The sequence below is a fragment of the Pelobates fuscus genome, chromosome 2, assembly GCF_036172605.1.
Source record: "Pelobates fuscus isolate aPelFus1 chromosome 2, aPelFus1.pri, whole genome shotgun sequence".
NCBI lineage: Eukaryota > Metazoa > Chordata > Amphibia > Anura > Pelobatidae > Pelobates > Pelobates fuscus.
The window spans coordinates 200,913,456-200,926,170 of NC_086318.1; the positions used below are offsets into that span (position 1 = coordinate 200,913,456).

At 45.2% G+C, this 12,715-nt stretch overlaps 1 protein-coding gene across 1 annotated transcript in view; it reads left to right on the forward strand.

The window, feature by feature from the left end:
- Nucleotides 1-12,715, forward strand: part of FAM89A (family with sequence similarity 89 member A) — a 533,463-nt gene that overhangs the window by 485,501 nt on the left and 35,247 nt on the right. The gene's annotated exons all lie outside the window — the stretch shown is intronic.

Genomic DNA, 12,715 nt, shown 5'->3' on the forward strand with positions numbered 1-12,715 from the left:
ATGGTTGGGGTCACCACAACATGAGGAACTGCATTAAAGGGTCACGGCATTAGGAAGGTTGAGAACCGCTGCCATAGGGGAAGCATTGGATTGACTAAAATCATCAAGGAGGCAGGGCCACTTGGAGGTGTCCCTAGGGGCAATGTAAACCCTTCTCTGTTAAGGCAGTGTTTGCATGAAAATGCCTGAAGGCAATGATTATACTCACCAGAACAACTAGATTAAGCTGTAGGTGTTCTGGTGACTATAGTGTCCCTTTAATCTAATAGATTTAGTTCACATAGTAGGAGGTGTGGTTTGTGAAATATGAGCCCGGGAAGAAGATATTGCCTGCGGAGTATTGTATAAGCAATGTCGAATATCCAAAAAATGTTTTTTTATTTTGCTCAGATATTTACAGACCACACAGTTCAGTGGCGGAACGAATATAGAGAGGGCCCTGGTGCAAGACATTTTTGGGGGTTTCTCTAGCTCAAGGATGGCTAAAACGTGGATCATTAACTATTGTGCAACTCCCACAATGCTTTGCAAGCTAAATCTACCATTTATTGCATGGTTATATTTGTGATCATTGTATGTGTGTTTAAATCTACATGGAGTATGTGTGTTTTTGAATCTAGTAGTGAATATGTATGTGCTGTTGCCATTTTAATGTAGTGGGGTGTCTGTATGTAGTTGTGCATTTGTATGTAGTGTTGACATCTGAATGCAGGGGTTATTGTGTTGGTGTTTGAATGCTGGGACGTATGGACATATCAATATAGACTGCCATACACATGCACACATAGATACACAAATATAAGGACATGAATACAGATACACACAGTGACACACACACACACACACACACACAGTGACCCATAGAGTACCACCGCAGGAATATGCACATGCCCCTTGTCTCTCTTCATTTGCTGCTCCCTCCTGCTGGCCAGTCTGCATAAACCGGTCCCATGTTCTGCATATTGCGAGGGCTCCCTCCTACACGCTTTCCATAGGGCTCTAGGAGGAAGTGACAGTATGGGATATCACTTCCTCCTAGCACTGCCCCTTTGAGGGACAGCTGATGGGCCCGTCTGCTGCTCGCCATGCCACTCTCTATAAAGAAGCTGGGAGAAAATAATCATCTGTCACTTCCTCCCAGCACTGCCGATGTGAAAGGGGCCTGTTCGCGGTCTTAGAGGGCCTCGTGCCTGACTGGGTCCCTGTTCAGCATTAATACCCATTGGCTGACCTTAAATGCATGTACCCCCTACGGCGTGCAGGCAGTAGTTCTGCCACTGATACAGGTTTTAGTAAGAGGGCATTCTGAGTCCAGGACAGATGAAAGAATATTGGAGTCATTCGTACTCAGGAGCTAAACCACAATCATACGTAGATTGAAACGATGAAATGACTTATTAGGAAAGAAATTGATCCTTATCAAGGTGTATAAAAATGACAAAAAAACAAAAACAAACCACAAATCACTACAGCCAACTGACAAGTCACCACAGTCCTCGCAAGAATAATGTATAAAATGGCTTACTCCAGCCTATAAATAGTGAACTATTGCAAAAGGAAAACATATAAAATCTGTAAAGCATATGGTTGCCTAGGAAAAAGTTAAAACGTGGGTAATAGGTGGTGCCATTTGCTGCCACAACAGGGGTACAAACAAACATTCTACAGAGAGCCGGGAGTTTCTACAGCTCGGATAAAAATTGGTTGTGAGCAAATAGTCAGAAAGACCATAAGGTTGATTACTGACCGCACAGGTATAAGCTCGAAGGGCACTGTGATGGGTTTTTAAAGGTGGCACTAAAATAAATTGCACCTAATTTATAACACACAAAAAAGTAGGAAGTTTGCGCTACCTGTGCTGTTTCCTAACTTTCATATTGCTCTATTTGTAATAGTGATTCCAGTTTATTCAAGTCTAAAATTGTTCTAATAATCTCCACTAAAATGTGGGTGGCATAGTCTGAATTTCAGAAGCCAAATGTCTTATGATTTATGAAACAGGTGCAATGGATGTTTTAACCCCCTAAGGACACAGCTTCAAAAGCTTGTCGTGCACTTAATGACACAAGCGATTTTTTTATTTTTTTGTTGTTTGCGTTCAACTGCAACTTGCATTTTACTAATTTATTGCACCAACGCATATTATAGACAGGTTTTTAAAAGGACAGAAAGGGTTTTAATTTCGTGTAACATATAAACGCTTATTTATTATAAAAAAAATACAGAAAAAAAAAATGGTTTTTTTTTGTTTTGTTTTTTTACAGTTTTTGCAATAATAATGTGTGCAGAATTAGTGCAGGTTAAGGACAGTAATTAAAAATAAATTCATTTAGTTGTTCTGATTTACAGAATATATAATGTGTCTAGGGTTTTAAGTTTTTTTTTGGTAGTTACAGGTCACAAAACACAAGGAGTAAAATTAACTTTTAATGTGGAGCGATTTTAGAATTTGGTATGTTTGTCTTGTAAGTTTAAAAGGACACTATAGTCACCCAGACCACTTCAGCTCAATTAAGTGGTCTGGGTGCCATGTCCCTCAGGTTTTAACCCTGCAGATACAAACATAGCAGTTTCAGAGAAACTGCTATGTTTACACTGCAGGATTAAGCCAGCCTTTAGTGGCTGTCTTCCGGACACCCACTAGAGGTGCATCTGCGACGCTGGAGGCATATTATTGAAAAATGCTTTCCTATTGACAGCTTGAATGCGCGCGGCACTTGCTGACATCGGCAGAGGGAGCTGACATCGGTGGGGGAGGAGAGGTCACCAGCGCCGAGGTAGCCCGGCGCTGGAATAAGGTAAGTACCTGAAGGGGTTTTAACCCCTTCAGCGCCAAGGGAGGGGGAGGGCACTATAGTGTCAGGAAAACCACTGTTTTCCTGACACTATAGTGATCCTTTAATAGCCATAAAAGAAAACAAAATTGCCACACAAAAGTATATATTTATATAAAGTAGACATCACAGGCTTTTTACCCAAGGTTATTTTGACACTTTCTACGTAGCCATTTCACCGCCAATTTCTGCTAAATATTTGAGTAAAATTGTGTTTTGTTTTGTTTTTGACACACAAACTTATAACAAAGAACTTCTCATGTGTATTTTGTAAAGTGTGTGCTATTCCTGTACAAAAAAAAAAAACACAAAACTTTATTTTGAGTTCAGCTACATCTGCTGAGTACAACGATACCATTGTATGTCTTTGACACTATTTTGTGAAGCTAGAGTGCCATAAAGGAGACCTGTCCATTTCAGTATTTACAGTAGAATTTTGAGAGATGGATTTGATGGGCCTATGCTTCAATTTGGGGTATTATAGCAGTTTGACTGTTCAAAAAAAAAAAAAAACACAAAGGCCTACCATTTGTAAAAGTAGACCCTCCAGGGTATATCATATGGTGCATATTGTGCCTTAACATGCCCCCATTTTTTCACCAATATATGCCAAAGTATGTGGTAATAAAATATTTTTGGCATTTTTTTTACATACAGATTACATTTTTGCTTGGCATTTTGTATATTTCATATGTGCCACTAAGTTCAAAACCCCCAAATTATACTCAGTTAAGTCTTGTGAGTAAAATGGTACCCCCAATGAATGTCTTTAGCACTATTTCGTGAAGCTACAGTGCCATATGGGAGACCTGTCCATTTCAGTATTTACAGTATATTACAGTATTTACATTTGGAATTTTGAGATACGGATTTGATGGGCCCATGTTTCAATTTGGGGCATTATAGCAGTTTGACTGTTTAAAAAAAAAAAAAAAAAAACACAAAGGCCTACCATTTCTTAATGTAGACACCCCAGGGTATTTCAAAATACATATTTTAAACCTTAGCGTAGGATCATTTGTTTGTTAGCTTGTACCAAGTTTAGCAGCAATTAGCCTTTTTTAACACACTTTGAGATGTTACTGTATATTTTGCAATCCTTATGTGTGCTACGGCATTATAACACCTAATATGTTGCTCAGCTATGTCGTCTTAGTACAACAATACCCCCATGTGTTCCTTTTTCAAGTCTCATTTTAGCAGCTCAGGATTGCAAATTACCTCTCAAAGGCCACATCTATTTTTAAATATAAGCTGCTCATCAATTCAAATTATGAACAAGTGCATACTATTTGCTGTGAAAGGGGGAATATTTGGCGTAAACTTGTCAGGGGGTAGTACCCAGTCATCTGTGCCCTGGGCAAAGCTGTCACTGATTCCAAAACCAAAACACAGACAGACCACAAAGAAAGAGAACACAGATAGAGAACACAGAGAGAGAACACAGAGAGAGAACACAGAGAGAGAACACAGAGAGAGAACACAGAGAGAGAACACAGAGAGAGAACACAGAGAGAGAACACAGAGAGAGAACACAGAGAGAGAAACTTGTAATACCGTTCCTTAGAATGGCCGGGCTATACAAGCAGAGAATAGTCAAAGTACAAGCAGAGGTCAAAGGAGTAAAGAGAAACTGAACAATGATAGGACAAGCAGAGGTCAAGGATCAGAGAAGACAGGATAAACGGGAGACAAAGCCAATATTCGGTAACCAGTCAGACAGATGACTAAAATTACACCCCAAAAATGGTCTACTTATTCGGCCTGGGTGTGGAAAATTTTAAAACAGTGGGCAATACATAGGCCGGGCTGAGAGGGGCAATCAGGGTCTCAGCTCTTACGCCCCTCTTGTACCTTTTCTGGGGGGGAGGGGCGGGGTTTCTTTTTGGGCGTTGATGGAATCCTGAAGCAGAAGTGACCTGCCTCCATTCTTCTGCTAGGCTCCACTGGTGGTCCCCTTCTGTGGCACTCAAGCAACCCAGAAATGAGCTGAAACTGAAATGAAAGAAATGTGCATTTCAGCTCAGCATTTGCCTTTTTAAAAATTACGTATGTATGTATGTATGTATGTATGTATGTATGTATGTATGTATATATATATATATATTTCTCTCAACTTTTTTACACCATGCCCTGGATTTTTGCATGATCAAATACGGCTGCATCAGTTTATCGGACAGGTCAACTCCCCCATATGTAATGCTGTATGCAGAATGGCACCCGTTTAAATTCCTCTCTGCCACGTACTGCGAGTACTTTCACCATGTTTGGTGGTTAGGATGAAAACCTCCTTTTTATCTCGGTACTTGAGTGGCAGCAGTTCATTCTGGCAGAGAGCTGCTGTTTCCCCCCTTTTTTTTTTTTTCCCCCGCTAGAGCCTTTGGGAAGCCTATGCGACTCTTCCAAATAGTGCCACAGACCACGGTCTCGAAGCAGTACAGCATTTTTAGAAGTGGGATGCTATTATAAAAATTATCAACATACAAGTGATAACCTTTGTTGAGTAATGGTGTTATTAAGTCCCACACCATTTTCCCACTTGTCCCTACTATTTCGGGGCAACCTGTGGGATCAAGGTGGCTATCCCTTCCTTTGTATACACAGAAGGTGTACACATAGCCACTGCCACTTTCACACAATTTAAAAAATTTGATTCCATATCGGGATCTTTTGGATGGGATGTACTGTCTAAACCCCAGTCTTCCCTTATACTTCAGGAGGGATTCATCAATAGAAATGTGTTGTTTGGGGGGGGGTATAAATAGTGGCAAATTTATTGTTAAAGTGGGCAATTATAGGGCGTATTTTATACAGAAGATCATACTGCGGATGACTTTTTGGAGGGCACTTCGTATTGTCACTAAAGTGCATAAATCGCAGTATGTCTTCAGATCTGTCTCTACTCATTGTCAGGGGGAAAATTGGGGTATTACAAATAGGATTTTTAGATCAATACATCCTAATTGTGGTCTTTTTAATGATCCCCATTAGCATTGTCAGTGCCCAGAATTGTTTCATTTCTGGCACACTGGTTGGGTTCCATCTCTCTTTCCTGGCGATAAGAGACTCTTGATTGTGTGCCAGATACTGCTCCGCGTACAGATTAGTCTAGGTGACTATCTCCTCAAAAATCTCATCCCCCAAGAACAGCTGCATACAATCCAGCGCACTATAGCCAGACAGGTGAGCCTGTATGCCTGGATTGGCTGTAAACTCTGGGATGTCTGGTGAAAAATTATTAGGGGGTACCCAGTCATCTGCGCCATGTTCAGCATCAGGGGAATCAGCAATTTCTCCTGATGGTCCTGCAGTATCTGGGCAGTGTCGGTTGCCTCTGAGTCGTCCGCTAACAGGGCACAAACCTCCTGTGCGCTATACTTCCTAAACATTGTGTACTACGGTAATAAAAGTTTACCTTAGATGACGACACGTACCTGCGACTCACAGAGGCACGCAGGACACTCAGAGACCACCTTTCTCAGGGTCTACTACACACAATAAGGAAGTCAGCTAGGCACTTCTATGAACATTCAAATAAGAGCGGTAGACTACTAGCACAAATGCTCAGGGAGAAGCGTAAAGCCCAACATATCCACCAGATACACAACAGACACGGTCAGACCACCAGAATGCCTGAAGGCATTATGGAAGCATTTCGGGACTATTACATGGACCTCTACAACCAAGCTAGGCCCACGCAAGGGACAGTAGCCCAAGAACACCGCAAGAAAGTCACAGACTACTTGACACTACATGTGACGCGCAAACTCACTCCGGAATTAACGGAGGAAATAGATGCGCCCCTGACCCTAGAGGAACTGGCCGCGGCCTTGAAAGGCTCCAAACCACACAGGGCCCCGGGCCCAGATGGCTTCCCCCTAACATACATAAGAACATTCCAAGACACCCTACTTCCTCGCCTTCTAGCGGGCCTGAACTCCATACAAGAGGGGGGGCGGTTTCCCACGGACTCCCTGGCAGCGACAGTCACGGTCATCCCTAAAGAGGGAAAAGACCCGTCAAACTGCTCGAGCTATAGACCGATATCCCTATTAAATGCCGACCTGAAGTTGTTCACCAAAGCCATCTCCCTGAGGGTCTCACGGATCCTGCCAGATCTTATACACCCAGATCAGGTGGGCTTCATCCCGGGTCGAGAAGCTAGGGACGATACGATACGAGCCTTGAATGTCATACACTGCGCGCGGACCTCGGGCAGGGACACAGTCCTACTCTCCACGGGCGCCGAAAAGGCGTTCGACAGGGTGGACTGGGTCTATCTGGACGAAACCCTACGACATATGGGGTTCGGACCAATAATGCGATCATGGGTGTCGGCGCTGTACTCCTTCCCGACGGCCAGGATCCGTATCAACGGAGCATTAACGCAGTCCTTCCCAATATGTAACGGGACCCGCCAGGGCTGTCCCCTGTCCCCTCTCCTGTTTGCCCTCTCTCTTGAGCCGTTTCTGGAGGCGGTCAGACAGGACGGGGGCATAACGGGGGTGAGGGTGGGCGCGGAGGAGCACAGAGTGGCAGCCTATGCGGACGACATGCTCTTCTTCCTGGAGCAGCCCAGGATTTCTATGCCCAACCTGCTACAGGCGTTTCGCACCTACCATCAGGTGTCCAATTTGAAACTCAACATAGAAAAATCTGAAGCAATGCCGATAATGCAGGGAGAGGAGCAGGTCCGCCAGCTCAGCTCACAGTTCGCCTTCTCATGGTGCGCAACAAAACTACGGTACCTGGGCACATGGCTACCAGCGGACTTGACGCAGGTATACAGGCTGAACTTCCTTCCCATCCTCTCAGCTATACAACAAGACCTCCAGCGGTGGACGCAGAAGTACATGTCGTGGTTTGGCCGCATTAGTGCGGTCAAAATGAATATACTCCCCAGGTTGCTGTACCTCTTTGCGACACTCCCCACCAGGATCCCCCAGATGTTTTTCAACTCGGTGACAACAGCTATTCGTAGGTTTGTATGGAATCACAGGCAGACGCGTATCCGCAGATCGATCCTAGAGAGACCAAAGACAGCAGGAGGTATGGGACTACCGTCAGTGATAGCATACTATAGAGCGACGCATCTCCACAGAATAGTAGACTGGCATGCAAGCCCCAGCACTAAACGCTGGGTATCCATGGAACTACAACAGACACGGGGAATTGTTCCATCACAGCTCTGGCTCGGGGGGTACACTTTCACTGACCTACACACGAAGAACCCGATGATTGACGCCACCCTCAGGGTATGGTGTGGACAACGGTATGCCCACCAACTTACCACCTCCCCAAGCCCGCTTACGCCCATCACACACAATCCGGGGGTGGCAGGAGGCCTCCACCCGGCCGCCCTAAGCAATTTCCAGAGGACAGATTGGTTCTTTATACGCCAGTGGAGTCCGGGGGGAACGCTACAACCGCTGGACAACTTAATAACAGACAGACAACCTACCCTGCTTGACAAATTCCATTACCACCAAATTAGGTCCTACTACGCCAAACTCCCAGGGAAACCCCACCTCCACCGTACACTTACAGAATTCGAACGATTATGCACAGAAAGACGACATATAGACCATGGGGTCTCCTGTCTATATGCTATGCTCCAGAGGACAGGAGACAGCTGCCCATTAGGCTACACGAGCAGATGGGAGGGGGAGACAGGCACACAGCTGACAGCTCACGAATGGGACAAAATATTCATCCTTACCCATAAATGTTCAATAAGCTCTAAGTTCCAGGAAACAGGCTACAAATTATTAACACGGTGGTACAGAACACCAGACACACTTAGACACATACATGCAACGGAATCAGGCGACTGCTGGAGATGTGGCTTGGAGAGAGGCACGAACCTACACATCTGGTGGTCATGCCCACATATCACACCATACTGGCAGATGATCAGGGCAAAGATCAAAGAGATCACGGGGGATGATATCCCCATGCAACCCCTGACGATGCTCCTGCACCATACCACCAGCCCCACGCAAGCATACAAAAATTCGCTGACAATCCACCTACTAAACGCAGCAAAAGCTCTTATCCCCCTGCACTGGAAGAGTCCGTCAGTCCCCACTCTTAGACAATGGATAGACAAAGTAGAGACCATTTACGATATGGAGATTCTGACGGCCTCCTTGCGAGAGCGCTCAGATAAGTGCGCCCTGACATGGTACCCCTGGAGGCGATATGTCACAGGGGGAGTAGCATAAATCACCAGAGCCCTGGAACTAACCGGAACAACGGGGCTGCAGTGGTCGAGACCCAATACGCAGAGCCCAGACGCTCAATACGCCCTCCCATTAACCCCCCCCCTTTTATTTATTTATTTCTTTTTATTTTTTATTTTTTTTCCTTCTCTCCCCTCTTTCTCTTCTACTATCTCCTCCCCCACGTTTCCTTTTTCTTCTGTACTTATACGTAGCACGACGACTCGACAATAGACCGGCTCCGACCGGACCACTTATAGACGGCAGCTCTACCTAGCAGCACACAGCCGACACGTCTGAAGCGGACAGATCACACTTACACAACTAAAGAGGTCACCCTCCTAGGTGGCACCATCAGATGTACGGCTGCCCTCAATATGACGGAGGCCTGCCGGCACCAATATCCTGCCCATAAAAACTGACAAGGACACACACTGACACTGGGTATGACGATAGACAACGCTCACTGTCTAGGACGGCTAGAAAAGAGCCGACTTTCCACAAGACACACATGAGAAGGGCTATATCAGCACCTAAGCAATCATTAGATCTTGAGGGCGGAAAAGACCTGACTTTGTAAAGCTGTCCATAAATGTATTGTACCATATACTGTTTTATTGGCCGTATGCTTACGGAATTCACGAAAATTTCTTCAATAAATATGATTGACACAAAAAAAAAAAAAGTTTAGTTAAAGTTTAATTTTTTTTTTTTTAAACTATTTTTTTTTTCTTTTCACCCCTAACTAGCTTATCACTAAATTCCCTAATTCCCACTAAATTCCACCCACCCAACTAACTAAATCATAAATGACAATTTAACCTCTTAGGGTTACTAAAAAGAACAGGGTAAAGGGATTTGGAACCTTTTGTGACAGTTTAATTTCTTCAGGGACACAAAGTAACAACGATCCGTCTCTCTCCACTTCAAAAACCCACAAGGTGGAGGGTAGGGATTGACCGATTATCGGTTTTACCGATATAATCGGCCGATATTAGGTATTTTCGGCAATATCGGTATCGGCCAATATAGATACTGATTGCCGATAATACTTCCTAGGAACGCCAGGCTCATTACAAGCCCGGCGGTCCTGGGGGGCCCAGCAAGCGTTTACTCACCTCCCAGCAGCTCCTCCAGCTCCCCAGTGTAAGTCTCGTGAGACCCGCGGCCGTCAGAGTGTTGCCACGGGATACCATGGCAACGCTCCGCGCGGCACGCTGGCCGCAAGACTTACACAGGGGAGCTGGAGGAGCTGCTGGGAGGTGAGTAAACGCAGGATCCACCTCCACAATTGAAGCTCCACCAAGGCCAGCAAGCCCCGCCTCCAAGCTCCACCTCCACCGTTAAGCAGGAGACCTTCCTGCAGTTAGAAGAGGCCAGAAGATGGCTAGCTGACCTCCCAGCAACAGCCTCCAGTTCCAGGTAGGATATACTCAGGTGTGTGTGTGTGTGTGTGTGTGTGTGTCTGCTAGTGAGAAAGCTTGTGTGTTTCTCAGCTTGTCTGTAGACCACCAGGGCACAGCACCCCTGACACAAAGCGCCCCAGCACACACTGCACCCCTCTCACACACACAGCACCCCTCACAAACTGCCCTTGTCACAAACTGCACCCCCCCCCACACACTACAGCCCACACAAAACATACAACGCACCCCTCTTTGCAGTCTGTGTGTATTCAGCAGTAGGTGTGTGTATTCAGCAGTCTGTATGTATAAAGTAGCCAGTGTGTATTCAGCAGCCTGTGTATGTATTCAGTGTACTGTGTGTATGCACTCTGTATGTGAGTGTGTGTATTCAGCAGTCTGTCTGTGTGTACACTCCGCAGTCTGTGTGTGAACTCCACAGTCTGTGCGTGTATTCAGCAGTCTGTGTGTGACTGTGTTCAGCAGTCTGTGTGTGACTGTGTTCAGCAGTCTGTGTGTGACTGTGTTCAGCAGTCTGTGTGTGACTGTGTTCAGCAGTCTGTGTGTGTATTGCATTTGTTGGAGGTACCAATAAATATAAGCTTAATTTTATCGATAAGGTGGGACAGTCAATGCTCCCTGTATAGTGCTGCTCTCTGTATAATACCCACAGATTCCAGGAACTAGAAGAAGCAGAAGAGTGGTGACTGATGCCTCAATCTGAGACATTCAACATGTTGAATTAGGCGCATGAAAAGGGGCTAATGGAATATGTGCATATATTTTCCTTTTGCTCCCATTTGTCTCATTAATTCCATTCTGTAAATTCTCCTTCTATATCTTTCATTTCACATTTTCAGCTTTTAAAAAATATATATATATTCACTCCCCAATTTAATTTTTGTGAACTAATGTATGTTCTATGGTGTAGACACAACTCTCTGACTGAAGCACATCTGCACAAGGTCTTTCTATATTTTGTACAGACAGTGTCACCACTGATACCCAACTCACATTAAAGTGATAAAATGTACCTACCTGATATACATGCAGTGCTGCAAATGTATCTATCGCACACCAAGGATGCATGGTACTGTTGGTGGGAACTAGGTGTTATAAAGGTCTATTCAATAAAGAGAGAATTACAGGGAGTTGTGTTGGGAATTTCAAACTTTATGTCAAAAGAGTGCAGCTTAATGGGAGTTTTCTCAACTCTGCTACTTTGGCCTTAAGTTTAACATAACCACCTAGATTCCCTGTAATTATCTTTTTATTGAGTAAACCCTGTAATCTAGACTAGAAGTGTGGTGGAATCTCGGTAAAAATAAATTTAGTAGGCCGAGATTACCACGTGGCATGTGTACGTGCATATGCTGACGTATCGATCAGTTGGTTGCACGAGGCAAGATACGATCAGTAGTGTACGGAGCATGTGCAAGAATACAGGATATAGTATTCCCCCTCCTCCATTGTGCTGGACAAGCCATGCGGTCAAACAGGAAGTTAATTCTTATTTGTATTGATTGGTTAAGAGAATGTGCGGGTGGAGCTTAATATGGGAGGAGTTATATGCCTATATAAGGAGCCTGCACTATTGTCCGGGGCTCAGACTTTGCTGTATTTTGGTGACGCTAGTCCCTCTGAGTCCCGATCGGTGATCCAATAAAGAATCTCTTCCTTCCTGAAGAAACCTGTGTCCATCTCTCTGTGCTTGGCTTCCGTCAGTTTCTCCGGTATCATTTGGTGCATTGGCCGGGAAGCTCATCGTTCAACGGTAGCTGAGAGGCAGAGGCGTGAGACGGTCTATCTTTGCCCACGTTCTCTACGGCTGCACCCCTGAACTTCTGCGTGGACCTCCCTTCGTCTCGGCGCCACTGGTCTGTTGTCCAGGAGATCATCGGCCTCTACGTGAGAAGTGCTGGGGTGTCCCCGTCGATGAGTGTGAACTCAGGTTCAGGAACGAGGAGGTAAGATAACTGCTGTTTTAGACGGCAGGACCCGCTAGGGGTATACCGATTGTGCGGTAGGCCCAAAGGGGTTTTTGAATCTGTATCTGCCCCCTCTGTCGGAGGGAAGGAGCGAAGGCGCACCGCTCGATCGAACGCTCTTTAGTCAGACCGTTTGATTTGGTTAGTCAGGCGGGGCGCTCTGGTGTAAAATAGCCCTAGCCGGACACCGGTGTCTTGTCTAGACTAGCGTTCTAGGGTGTATATTTTGTTCGCTAGGTCGGAGGGACCGGGAGACTAAGCGGCGTCTG